The sequence below is a fragment of the Bos javanicus genome, chromosome 7, assembly GCF_032452875.1.
Source record: "Bos javanicus breed banteng chromosome 7, ARS-OSU_banteng_1.0, whole genome shotgun sequence".
Taxonomy (NCBI): Eukaryota; Metazoa; Chordata; class Mammalia; order Artiodactyla; family Bovidae; genus Bos; species Bos javanicus.
In genome coordinates, this window is record NC_083874.1 from 98,698,704 (window position 1) to 98,714,170 (window position 15,467).

The window sequence follows — 15,467 nt, forward strand, 5'->3', positions numbered from 1 at the left end:
TTTGGAAGGACTGATGCTAAAGCTGAAACTCCAGTACTTTGGCCACCTCGTGAGAATAGTTGACTCATTTGAAAAGACTCTGATGCTTGGAAGGATTGGGGGCTGGAGGAGAGGGGGACGACAGAGGTTGAGATGGCTGGATGGCATCACGGACTTGATGGACATGAGTTTGAGTGAACTCTGGGGGTTGGTGATGGGCAGGGGGGCTTGGTGTGCTGCAGTCATGGGGTCACAAAGACTCGGACACTACTGAGTGACTGAACTAACCATATATATGTAAATCAGTTTGCCCTAAACATAAACTAACACAGTATTATAAATCAACTATATGTCAATAAAAGAAAATAAATAAATAACCGTGGGAGTAAAGCACCCTGTCAACAACTTGTTTACCACTGGCAAAAACAGTCTGCTGAGACACTGATCTTCAGAAATGGTCTGTTCTCCCTATTGCAATATGCTAATTAAAATCATCTTATTAAGTGTATGGAAAATTTTGTCTTTCACCTTACTGTATATCTACATCAATAATTCTAAACACTCGAAATAATTGATAACAGCATGTAAAATGAGGCAAGGGACTTAAGAGTGAAAACAATATGTAGAAAACAGATGAATCCAAAACACATTTTCCATTGTCTATCAAAACTAGACAGATAGAAAACACAAGATTCTATATTAAAACCTAATAAACATATGAGTTTGAACTATTTCACAAAATCAATTTCAGTAAGTGGTGAATACAGAAATAGAGTATCAGTTCAGTTCAGTCACTCTTTCATGTCCAACTCTGTGACCCCATGAATCACAGCATGCCAGGCCTCCCTGTCCATCACCAACTCCCGGAGTTCACTCAAACTTGTGTCCATCGAGTTGGTGATGCCATCCAGCCATCTCATCCTCTGTCGTTCCCTTCTCCTCCTGCCCCCAACCTCTCCCAGCATCAGAGTCTCTTCCAATGAGTCAACTCTTTGCATGAGGTGGCCAAAGTATTGGAGTTTCAGCTTTAGCATCAGTACTTCCAGAGAACATCCAGGACTGATCTTTAGAATGGACTGGTTGGATATCCTTGCAGTCCAAGGGACTCTCAAGCATCAATTCTTCAGCGCTCAGCTTTCTTCACAGTCCAACTCTCACATCCATACACTGCTACTGGAAAAACCATAGCCTTGACTAGTGGACCTTTGTTGGCAAAGTAATGTCTCTGCTTCTCAATATACTGTCTAGCTTGGTCATAACTTTCCTTCCAAAGAGTAAGCATCTTTTAATTTCATGGCTGCACTCACCATCTGCAGTGATTTTGGAGCCCCTCAAAATAGTCTGATACTGTTTCCCCATCTATTTCCCATGAAGTGATGGGACCAGATGCCGTTATCTTAGTTTTCTGAATGTGGAGCTTTAAGCCAACTTTTTCACTCTCCTCTTTCCCTGGTGGCTCAGACAGTAAAGCGTCTGCCTACAATGCAGGAGACCCGGGTTCAATCCCTGGGTCAGGAAAATCTCCTGGAGAAGGGAATGGCAACCCACTCCAGTATTCTTGCTTCCCTCCCCCTTCCACCCAAAAGAGGGGCTCAAATAAATAGGGAATAAGTCTTACCTTTTCTTGATGGCAATACAGTCTTCAAAGTTCATCGCTAGACAAGTTCCCTACATTCTGATCTATATTATTACTGTTATATTAAGTATATCTAATAAGTATAAGGGATAGAAAATTTTCTAAACTCTTAGAAAGGGCAATGCTAAATTTAGAGACAGATGATTAGACTGAAAAAATTAATATTAATTATTAACAATATGAAATACATACATATATATATACACACACACACACATACACACACATATATGGACTTCCTTGGTGGCTCAGCTAGTAAAGAATCTGCCTGTGATGAGGGAGACCTGGGTTCTATCCCTGGGTCAGGAAGATCCCCAGGAGAAGGGAAAGGCTACCCACTCCAGTATCCTGGCCTGGAGAATTCCATGGACTGTATAGTCTGTGAGGTCGCAAAGAGTCAGACACGACTGAGTGACTATCACTTTCACACACGCACAAGCACACACGCACATACACACTCACATATATATACATATATATATATGTATATATATATATATTCTGTTTGCTCATTATTTGCTTTTTTTCTTTTTTTGAGACTTCTGGGCCTTCCTTCTAATCGGTCCCACATACACTGCCCATGGTTTATCTTTCATTTTAAAGATGTCCTTGCCCTAGTGACATCCACAGTGCCCAGCAAGGCACTAGTTCCATCTCTAACTATTTCCCCCTAGCCACAATTTACTTCATAAAATGGGGGTGGAGGCGGGTAGATCAGCATTCATAGTTTTGTCCTTTGTGTTATATACATATAGAGACAATGATTTTTAATTCTTAAGTATTTTTGAAAGTTGTCAGGGTCATAATAAAACTAAGCAAAACTTAGACACAGTCATGGATTAGAAGAGACAAAGGAGGCATGATGATTAAATATAATATGTGTAGAGTGAGGAGCATACAAAGAGAACATCTGGAAAACAATTTGAGGAAACCTGAAACAAGTCCGGAATTCAGTTGATAGTAATACACAATGTGGTTCTTAGTTTTGACAAATATATCATCATTATGTGAAATTTTAACGTTGGCAAAGTCTGGGTAAGGGGCATATGGAGATTCTCTATGATAGCTTTGCAACTTTTCCATAAATCTAAAATTACCACAAGATACCAATTTAAAGCCAAAAGACAACAACAATATAAAGGCTCCTGCTGTGTTCCTCTTCTCCAAGCCAGGTCTCAGACAAGGTACCTTCTCCTGAGAGACTACTTGAAGGGCCCCTCTGTTCATTGGGTGAATCCTGATTTGGATTCAGTGACATTGCTCAGTGCTCTGCAACCTAGAGATCAAAGAAATGATCTGCATCTATCTTCTCTTGAGTATCACTGATGTTGAGAGTCAGTCTCTTTGTCTACTTTCTGCACTCTGAGTTGTTCTCTGTCACCCACTCACAGAAGTTGTGTCTCATAAAGTGCTCTAGGGAAAAAAGTGTTGTAGCCTCTCTTTCATATAATTCAAACTCTATTTAATGGCAGTATTTGAGACTCAAGGGCTTCCCTTGTGGCTCAGCTGGTAAAGAATCCACCTGCAATGCAGGAGAACTAGGTTCGATCCCTGGGTTGGGAAGATCCCCTGAAGAAGGGAAAGGCTACCCATCCAGTATTCTGGCCTGGAGAATTCCATGGACTATACAGTCCATAGGGTCACAAAGAGTTGGACATGACTGAGTGACTTTCACTTTCTTTGGCACTCAAACCATTCTATCAATTATTTTCCATTCCGTGGAGAAGGAAATGGCAACCCACTCCTGTACTCTTCCCTGGAAAATTCCATGGATGGAGGAGCCTGGTGGGCTGCAGTCCATGGGGTTGCAAAGAGTTGGACACCACCGAGGAACTTCACTTTCTTTCTTTCTATAGTTCCTGTTGGAGCAGGAAATGGCAACCCACTCCAGTGTTCTTGCCTGGAGAAGCCTGGTGGGCTGCCGTATATGGGGTTGCCAAGAGCTGGAAACGACTAAGCAACTAACTAACACACAACCTATGATGATGCAGCTAATACACACGTGTACTTCCTTCTGCCACAAGTAAATGAAAATCAAGATATGAAAGCTAGTTTTTGCCTGTCTCTCATGTTCAGCAATTAATCAAACCTCACCAGCAAGTATAACCTCCCCTGAAGCAGACACAGAATTCTTCTCATTATCATTACAAAGCAGTGGGTGAACACAGTCTTTTGATTCAAGAAAGACTTCTATTAAAAATAAAAAATGAAAATGACTAAGAATGATAAAGATTGAAGATTAAGAAGAGGTTATCTTGGGACTTCCCTGGTGGTCCAGTGGTTGAGAAACAACCTCCCAATGCAGGAGATGCAGATTCGGCCCCTGGTTAGGGAACTAAGATCCCACACGCCACAACTAAGTGTCCACACGCCACAACTAAGATATCTCTCATGCCATCAGGTAACCAAGCCCCCATCCCACAACCAGAGAGCCAGCGAACACCAACTACTGAGCCTGAGCCCTCTAGAGCTCATGCTCTGCAACGAGAGAAAGCCCACATTGCAATGAAGACCTAATAAAATTAAAATAAAACTTGAAAAAAGAATAGGTTATCTGATGAAGTTGTGTATATTCATTACTTTCCTTAACCAATGTGAAATGCCCGTTTACACCCCTTCTCTGAAACAAATGTAACTAATGCTCTATAGCCTTGATAATAAATACCTGGCCTAGCAAAGATACTTCCCTAAAACTATTTGAATCTGAAGAATATATGTATGTATATAATTTTTCACCATGTGTAACAGTAGTTTCATTACCACCATTTTCTACTTCCATCCCGAATTGAATCACCTCCCATATTCTTTAATGAATAACTCCTCAACCTCAAGATGACAGACCATCTCCTCCGAAGACTTCACATCACTTACAAAGTTTTTTTCCCCATATATTCAGCCAATGCAGTATGAGAGTCAGATATGACTGAAAGCCCTTTAAAACAGTTGAAAATTCATTCATAGTGTTGGCCTGATTCATAGGCCATGAAAATTAATATGTTATTTATGTCTACATAGCTGCTTATTGCTAGAAATTAAAGGGTGTGAAGAGGGAGGAAACATTTAAAAGAATTATTTTTACAACTTGGAAGAAAGATGGCATAAAAAGGTACATTAAAAATTCATAGATATACAAAGTGCTTTTGGATTTGCTAATTGTTTCTAAAGATTTACATAGTATCTACAGAAATATAAAGTTATGAGCAATAATAAATTTTTATGTAATTTAAAAAATTGATTTGGATCAGAGGCACTTATTCACCAGTATGGATGTTATTGACTTTATGTAAGAGCAATAAATATTTTGCATTTAAATTAAAATGGTGCATTACATTACTGGTATCTGCATTCACCCACAAGAATACTGATGTATGATTTTATGCCTGCAAAGAAAAAGAAAAAGGAGGGGCAGTCAACATTAGGAACATTTGTTTTTGTTGTGGTATATTTAAAAATTAAAAATTACTTCATGTATAACTTAGGCCATATTATCACTAAGTTCAAAGAAAAATATAAAGGAAGAGACTCAATAATCTCTTAAATCTTTTTAGAAACAAGAAAATATCTTTTTAGTCTATATGTCTAATTTTCTTTGGTTCATATACCTATGACATTGCTATGTTATGTTATCTTTTTCATGAAACATAGGCCTTCCCTGGTGGCTCAGACGGTAAAGCATCTGCCTACAATGCGGAAGACCTGGGTTCGATCCCTGGGTCAGGAAGATCCCCTGGAGAAGGAAATGGCAACCCACTCCAGTATTCTTGCCTGGAAAATCCCATGGACAGAGGAGCTTGGTTGGCTACTGTCCATGGTGTCCCAAAGAGTCGTTATGTTATCTTTTTCATGAAACATAAGCCCCTTAAAAACGATGCATACATAGGCTATATGATAGAATATATACAAGGTATTTATGTATTGGAATGCAAATGTTGCATAACTTCTTCATATTACAAAAAAAAATTGTTCTCTTGCTGATTGTTCTTAGACTGAACAATAATATTATGCCTTTCTGCTTTCAGTGGAGGAAGATCAATAATTGGAGGGATGATAGATATGCTCACAAATGGAGGGCATGCTCTGGCTAGAGAGGGACAATTCATCTTTGATAGAGTCATAAGTTTTTTTCATCTTTGGGTAAATCTAACTATGAAAACATTTGTCATATATCTAACCAACTGTTGATTCTTTGTCATGTTTAATCCTTTGTTCTTGTTGCTTTATGGAGCACCACAGAATAAGCTAAATGCACCTATCAGCTCATAAGAAACTTGAGAGTAGGTATAACAATCCCTTATTTGATTAAAAAAATGCTAACCATGGTGTCTTTAGAAGTTTCCTATACTGTCCACTTTATTTTCAAGTATTCTGATTACTGCCCCTCATGAAAATCTGGATCTCTGAACTAAATGCTCCTTTATTCTGGATTCTGATAAGGCAGAGCAAGCCTAAGTAGCTTTTCTGAACCCATATGTCCCTGCATTTTGAGTATTTAGGAATGAAATCTAAAGACCATGTTACCAACTTTCCCCTATCTAGTCATGTAGATAATTATCTCCTAACTTTCTCTTCCTCATCTCCTAAATTCAAATTAACTAGTCTCATGCTTTTCTAGATAAGGAAATTGTTAGCAGATTACTATGCACATGCTCAAAATTAGTATCTGTGCTTCTGAAGCATGCTTGCCGGTCAAATAGTCTATGTAAATGGCACCCAGGACCAATCGTCAAATCACAGGGGTCACACACTTCCTGCAGAGAATGTAACAAATATTTACTGACTGCCTACTGTGTGCCATACAATGACCTAGGCACATGGATATCATGATGAGTTAATGATTCTTGACTCTTGCCTTAATAGATGTTACAGTCAAATGACAGGGAATAACTTTACTGAATTAATCACAAAAATCACAAATGTTAAAAGTACAAGGAAAGATTAGTAAATATTGGTAGATAGCTCCATAATAATTATGGAAATGTTCACATAACTGTTAACTACTTAAAATATAAACAAGATATCACATGGTTAGGAATAAATCCAACAAAATATACTTAAAATCTAGACATAAACACTAACATATATTTAGGGAAAAAAAGATCTAAATGAATGGAGAGGTGTACTAAGTTCAGGGCTTCCCAGGTGGCACTAACGGTAAAGAAGCCACCTGCAAATGCAGGAGACAAAAATGACACAGGTTCAGTCCCTGGGTCAAGAAGATCCCCCGGAGAAAGAAATGGCACCCTACTCCAGTTAGTCTTGCCTGGAAGAGTCCATGGGCAAAGGAGCCTGGCAGACTGCACAAAGAGTTGGACATGACTAAGTGACTAAGCACACACATATACTGAGTTCAAGTGTTGAACTTGGTGAATTCATTCATATACTGAATGCATTGAAGGTGTCATTTCTTCCAAAATTGATCTGTAGATTTAATGTCGTTAAAAATCCCTACATATAAGCTCATTAAAGATCCCCACATATTTTAGTTGAATTTGATGAAACCCAAGGTGGCATCAGAGTGGAGAAAAAAAAAATTTTTTTTTCTATAAATTGTTTTAATTGGATTGGCATTTGGGAAAAAAGTGAAATCTACAAATGAAACTTCACAAACAATATTCTAATCCAAGAGGATACACACACACACGCATATACACAAAAGTGAAGATTTAACAAAAAGATCTAGAAGAGAACATAGCAGGATACCTTCTTCCCTAGAAAGTATTTTTTTATTACTTTATTATTTTATTTCTATGGAGGGTTGCCAAATTTAGAAAAAAAAACTATGTCACCCCTGGCTAAATGTGAATTTCAGATAAGCATTGAGTAATCTTTACTGGTATAACTACATGCATGCAATATTTGATGCATACAAATACTAAAGAATTTTTCTGCATATACAAAATTTACATTGAACTCTACATAGTGTATTTTATCTGACAACTCCATTTCTAGGTAAATATATATAACAGAAAAACTGCATTTGTTCACCAAAAAAAAACTACAATAATGTTCACATCAGTATCATTTGTCAGAGTTCCAAGTTGATACAACTAAGTGTCCATCATAGGTTAAAAAAAAAAAAAAAGAAATTTTAGTATGTTCATAGAATGAAATATTGTAAAATACTTGAACAAACTACAGTTAAAAGGGATAAAAAAGATAATAACACAGAGTTATACATTTATTTATATAGAGTTTCAAAACAGGCAAAACAAAAATTTGATATTACAAGTCAGGACAGTGACTGCCCTTGGGTGAAATGGAAAGTAATGATCAGGAAAAGCTCTTTGTGGACTTCTGAGGTACTGGCAATGCTGGGTTTCTTGATCTATTAAGTATGTGTATTTTGAAGTAAGATCTATGTCTACAGTGGTTATACTTTTCTGTAAGTTCTTTGATTCAACAACAAAAAAATACTAAATTATCACAGTTACAGTCATGTAGGCATAATTGACTTTAAGACAAAGAATGGTACCATAAATAAAAAAGATTACAGTACTATAACAAAAAGTTAACCCAATCCATACAATGTGAAAATTCTGAATTTGTGCTTGTGTACTAGTTAAATTTTTTAAATTAAAGTAAAAATCACCAGTTTAAAAAAAAAAAAAATTCTTGACAAATCTACATAATGATTCAAGATTGTAACAAAATCTTTCTCCAGAAAGAAGTTGCATGTGTGGTACGTCACTCCAGTCCTGTCCAACCCTTTGCGACCCTGTGGACCACAGCCTACCAGGCTCCTCTGTCTATGGGATTTTCCAGGCAAGAAAATGAGTGGGTTGCCTGGACCTTCTCCAGGGCACCTTCCTGACCCAGGGGCTGGACCTGTGTCCCTTATGTCTCCTGCGTCCACGAGCACCACAGGGGAAGCCCAAAAAGAAGTTACAATATACATTTAAAGAACACAAACTTCAGCTGGATCTAATGAACACAAAAAGAATTTTGAACTCAAAAATTTAAGAATATGCTTGAAATGTAAGACCAGACACTTGAAAACTCTTAGAGGAAAACATAGGAAAAACACTCTTTGACACAAGCCACAGCAAGATCTTCACTGACCCACCTCCTGGAGTAATGAAAATAAAAATGAACATAAACAAGTGGGACCTAATTAAACTTAAAAGCATTTACACAGCAAAGGAAACTGTAAACACAACAAAAAGACAACCCTCAGAATGGGAGAAAATATTACCGAATGAAGCAATGGACAAAGGATTACTCTCCAGAAGATACAAACAGCTCATGGAGCTCAATATCAACAAAGTAAACAACACAATCAAAAAATGGATAGAAGACCCGAATAGACATCTTTCCAAAGAAGACATACAGATGGCCTAGAGACACATGAAAAGATGCTCAGCAAAACTAATTATGAGAGAAATGCAAATCAAAACTACACTGAGGTATCTCCTCACACTGGTCAGAATGGCCACCATCAAAAAGTCTGTAAACAATAAATTTTAGAGAGGGTGTGGAGAAAAGGGAATCCTCTTGCACTGTTTTCGGGAACGTAAATTGACACAACTGCTATGGAAAGCAGCATGGAAGTTCCTTAGAAATCTAAGCATAGAACTAGCATATGAACCAACAATCCCAGGACTGGGCATATACCCTGAGCAAACCATAGTTTAAAAAGACACGCACCCGTGTTCATTGCAGCACTATTGACAGTAGCCAGGACATGGAAGCAACTTAGACGTCCATCGACAGCTGAGTGGACAAGGAAGATGTATGTATGCATGCATATACGTAGATGCACACACACGCAATAGAATAATAGCCATAAAAAGGAATGAAACTGAGTCATTAGGATTGATGTGGATGAACCTCATGTCTGTCATATGGAGTGAAGTAAATCAGAAAGAGAAAAGCAAATACCATATATTAACGTGTATATATGGGATCTATAAAAGTGGTGCCAATGAACCTATTTGCAGGTCAGGAATAGATTTGAAGACACAGATAACAGACTTGCGGACATGGACGTGGGGAAGGAGAGGGTAGAATAAATTGAGAGAGTAGCACTGACGTGTTACTCCCTTGTGTGAAATAGATAGCTTTTGGGAAGTGTCTGTATAGCATAGGGCGCTCAGCTCAGTGACCTGTGATGACATAGAAGGGTCGGATGGGGCGGGTGGGAGAGAGGTCCAAGAGGAAAGGGATATATGTGTACACATAGCTGATTCACATTGTTGTACAGTAGAAACTAACAAAATTGTAAAGCAATTATGCTCCAATGTAAAAAATTAAAAATAATAAAAAAGAACATCGAACTTAAAAATTCAAGAATATATCTATTTTCAATCTACAGAAAAAAGTTATTAAACTGATTACTTACAGACCATAAAATACATAATCTTAACCATAAACTTTAAGTAAAAGTACCTGGCCTTAACTTCATGCAATTTGATTGTAACATAGTATAAAAAAGAAAAAAAAAAGTAACTATAACATCCAGGTAAATAATTTTATACCCCACAGCCACATGCTCTAATTTTTATGGAAAAAAAAATGACATTCTCAAAATCAAAATATTTAAATATCAATTGGATTCTATTATACGCATGTTTAAAAACAATATCTTGGTTTTGAACCTTAACCAGATTATGTCTACACTACAGAACTTTCCTAAAGTATCTAAATCTTTCAGAAAATTGAACAGACTAACCACATTTAGCTTTTGCTGAGAAACTGAAAATCTTTATAAAAACAAAAAAAACCTGAGATTTTTGTTTGCATGTTTGTTTTAATGAGGCATTGGTTAGAGACATAGTTTACATTAGGATAAGGAGAAAATATTAGGAATCCATTAAATAGAAGGTTTTCTAATGCATTTCTCACCTTCAACTGAGATCATTTTTCTTTTTTTTTTCTTTAAATTTTATTTTATTTTTAAACTTTACATAATTGTATTAGTTTAAAAAATATATCTACTACTCTAATGAGAAGTGGAAAAGGAAAATTTTTCTTAGGAAAATCACCTGCTCCCTAAATAGAGTCAAATCAAGACTTTTCTAAAATATCAAGTCTGATATATTTTTTAAATATTCCTTATCTATTTAAATAACAAAATATTTTCCTGTAATTTGCATGAAGTATATATCATTCTGAACACATATTTCTGATAAACTATTTTTCTGAATTTACAGAGGCTTCCTCTGGCATATTTTGAACTTGATCAAACCCAGGTCTCCTGCATTGCATGCAGATTCTTTACCATCTGAGCCACCAGGGAAGCCCTGTGATTTAACAATGAGGTTCAAATTTTAGCATCTTGGTTCTTTTTTAATTAACTATGTCTGAGACATCACTATCCAATTTGTACATTCAAATTATACATCAAAATCTACTCCTATCCCAACAGACACTGATCTTGAAGTTCATAGTTATCATTCAGATAAAGTGCCTTAGTTATCTGTTATCTCTACATCCAAAAGAGTAATCATTTCCCTTACCTGTCCCTCTTTAGTTATAATACATACCAGAAGTTAAAACTACCGAACTGGAATCAGTTCAGTTCAGTTCAGTCGCTCAGTCATGTCTGACTCTTTGCGACCCCATGAACCACAGCATACCAGGCTTCCCTGTCCATCACCAACTCCCAGAGTTTACACAAACTCATGTCCATTGAGTCGGTGATACCATCCAACCATCTCATCCTCTGTCATCCCCTTCTCCTCCTGCCCTCAATCTTCCCCAGCATCAGGGTCTTTTCAAATGAGTCAACTCTTCACATTAGGTGGCCAAAGTATTGGAGTTTCAACTTCAGCATCAGTTCTTCCAATGAACACCCAGGACTAATCTTCTTTAGGATGGACTGTTTGGATCTTCTTGAAGTCCAAAGGGACTCTCAAGAGTCTTCTCCAATACTAGAGTTCAAAAGCATCAATTCTTTGGTGCTCAGCTTTCTTTATAGTCCAACTCTCACATCCATATGTGACTACTGGAAAAACCAGAGCCTTAACTAGATGGACCTTTGTTGACAAAGTAGTCTCTGATTTTCAATATGCTGTCTAGGTTGGTCATAACTTTCCTTCCAAGGAGTAAGCGTCTTTAAATTTCAAGGCTGCAATCACCATCTGCAGTATTTTGGAGCCCCAAAATAAAGTCAGCCACTGTTTCCACTGTTTCCCAATTTATTTGCCATGAACTGATGGGACCAGATTCCACGATCTTAGTTTTCTGAATGTTGAGCTTTAAGCCAACTTTTTCACTCTCATCTTTCACTGTCATCGAGAGGTTCTTTAGTTCTTCTTCACTTTCTGCCATAAGAGTGGTGTCATCTGCATATCTGAGGTTATTGATATTTCTCCCAGCAATCTTGATTCCAGCTTGTGCTTCTTCCAGTCCAGCATTTCTCATGATGTACTCTGCATATAAGTTAAAGAAGCAGGGTGACAATAGACAGCCTTGACATACTCCTTTTCCTATTTGGAACCAGTCTGTTGTTCCATGTCCAGTTCTAACTGCTGATTCCTGACCTGCAGACAGGTTTCTAAAGAGGCAGGTCAGGTGGTCTGGTATTCCCATCTCTTTCAGAATTTTCCACAGTTTATTGTGATCCACACAGTCAAAGGCTTTGGTATAGTCAATAAAGCAGAAATAGATTTTTTTTCGGGAACTCTTCTTGCTTTTTCAATGATCCAGCGGATGTTGGCAATTTGATCTCTGATTCCTCTGCCTTTTCTAAAATCTTTTTGAACATTTGGAAGTTCACAATTCATGTATTGCTGAAGCCTGGCTTGGAGAATTTTGAGCATTACTTTACTAGCGTGTGAGATGAGTGCAATTGTGCAGTAGTTTGAGCATTCTTTGGCATTGCCTTTCTTTGGGTTTGGAAGGAAAACTTACCTTTTCCAGTTCCGTGGCCACTGCTGAGTTTTCCAATTTTGCTGACATACTGAATGCAGCATTTTCACAGCATCATCTGTTAGGCTTTGAAATAGCTCAACTGGAAATCCATCACCTTCACTAGCTTTGTTCGTAGTGATGCTTTCTAAGGCCCACTTGACTTCACATTCCAGGATGTCTGGCTCTAGGTCAGTGATCACACCATCGTGATTATCTGGGTCATGAAGATCCTTTTTGTACAGTTCTTCTGTGTCTTTTTGCCACCTCTTCTTAATATCTTCTGCTTCTGTTACATCCATAACATTCTGTCCTTTATCGAGCCCATCTTTGCATGAAATGTTCCCTTGGCATCTCTAATTTTCTTGAAGAGATCTCTAGCCTTTCCCATTCTATTGTTTTCCTTATTTCTTTGCGTTGATCACCGAGAAACTGGAATGGAAAGAGGAAGTCTCTCTGGCACAGTGAAATGTAGGAGTTTTGCAGGATAGCACTTGTACAACATTGGCCTGTAAAAGTCCATGAATTACATACTAATGTGGCAGACATTTAACATCCTTTTACTACATTTTAAATGCAAGCAAGTTATTGTCATTTCATTTTCATTACCTTAGAATGTGAGAGGAGACTGATGCCAATGTGGTAGTTCTAAGCATCACCAAGGATGCTTAGTTCTAGTTATAAACCGATAAGCAGTGCATCAAGAACTACTAGTCTGCCATTAAGACCAGAAAATTCTGCTTATTAGGATTTAATTAACATTGAATCTTAAATTTTGGATTTGCATTCAATCCTACTGTGAACTGATATCTGAATTGAACAAACACATAAATCTGTTTTAGACTTGAACTTCCTAGTTGCCTTATACTTGAGATTTGTTCATTAGTTTTAATTCCAGGGATAATTTCCCCCTATTTGTTCTACTGGTAGTTGGACAAAAGAATTGTTTGAATTCCCAACTGTTCTTCCTGTATTAATTTTATAGGCAAAGCCTGATTCTGATGCCATAATGATTTTACTTAAGCTTTTTTAAACAACCGAGATTTTATCCATAATTATAAACATCAGCTTAAACAGAGTATGTTTTTATAAGATTAGTGATTCCATCTTACAAAGGAAAATTACCGAAAAAGTTACTGATATAACTTTATGTATAATGTATTGGTGTTAAAAAACTGTGAATCACAGCAAAGACTAGTCAATGTTATTTCAACTATTCTTAATTGGCATTCTGAAATATCCATTTGAAAAATAATAGCTACTGAAAATAATATCAGGGATTAAAATTATGCTAGACAAATGAATTACTCTCCTTGGGAATGAATAAACAGCTGAAGAGATCAGCAATCAATCACTACAACATTAATATTGTATATATAATTTTCTGTTCATTAGCATTCTGATTACTTGCTATATTCTTTAAGTTTGTTATTTAATATATTGGTTTGTTCAAATTGTCACAAACAGCAATTTTATACTTTTATTTATTTCCCTATAATATTTACCTTATATCTATAATTTCTTTCATTTATAGACAAAGGTTCTTTCTAGGAAATCCTGCCAACTACCAACTACTGAATAAAGAAATGTAGTGACTGATTTACTACAATGGGTTTGTTTCTTGTAGGATTACTAGCTGAAGTTCAATGGAGATTTCTTATCAAGAATCTATGTCTTTTACCTTAGAAGAAACCACATCTATTACTATTGTATTAGCTTAAATTCATTTACCAAAAGGTTTATAAATGACATTCTTTAAATCTCACCAGTTATTTCTTTTTACAAACTGATTTGTGTTATGCTGAGAGTTGTTAAAAACAATTTCTATTTAGATTACCTAATATCTATCTTGAGCATCCAAAACTGCTTTGGTTTACCTAACATAAGAAAAAAAAAACTGATTTTATGCAGTCATATTCTTGCATTTTCCCACCAAGGCCAATTTTAAGCTACCAGTGTGATGTCACTCATTAAAGTAGAAGTAGGGAAGGAATAAACATAGCCAGTTTCGTGAGCCTAATAGGAATAGCCAGCATATCACTGAACATAAAGTTTATAATTAGATAGACATGCTAAAATCTCCTGAATATATTTTAAATGGTATTGCATGATTAAGAGCCAAAAGTTGCTTTGTAGTAAAAGCCTCAAAAGAAATCTTTCCTATCGTTTGTCTAAACTTAGCCTTATCTTTTACATTTCACCATAATACTGTACCCAAAGATTATTTCAAATCTTTCTTCAAAAATGTGTTTTCAAAACCTCTTCTCCAATCTGAATCCATCTGTTCACAATTATTCCAGTTTCACCACATTCTTGCAAATAACTGCTAAACTCTATCTTGTGTTTCTCTCATCTAGTTCAGCTGGTAAAGAATCCACCTACAACGCAAGAGACCCCAGTTTGATCCCTGGGTCTGGAAAATCCCCTGGAGAAGGAAATGGCAACACTGCAGCATTCTTGCCTGGGAAATCCCATGGACAGAGGAGCCTCACCGGCTACATCCATGGGGTGGCAAAGAGTTGAAAACGACTTAGCAACTAAACAACATCATACTTTACGTAAAGAATGTTGAACCTTTTTCCTAAAAATCCCTAGGTACCTAAATAGGGGTATACACCTGGAGAATAGGCCCCAAACCAAAACAATAATGGTAATAATTTGCAGTAAATGTATGTTCTTTAGAGCAGAATGACATGTCTTGACTTTCCAACTGTGCCAGTGTAATTACTATATTGTTATGAGTTATAATTAATGGGATCATTAAGATTACCTTCTGATGTGAAATGCTTCTTGCTGTTAGGAATATAAAGTAGCACATGTCTATTATTCTGAAACACAGGAAATCGAAAGGAATAGTTGGAAAATGGAGGGATGCCAAAAGAGGGAAGGTAATCATTTTCAAAAAACATTTATGTGTTTCCTCCAAATACACAGGTATTTGTACAAAATACTGAAGATAAGGCAGCTTGGGATATAAGTAAATATATAGTTCAAGTCTGCATTC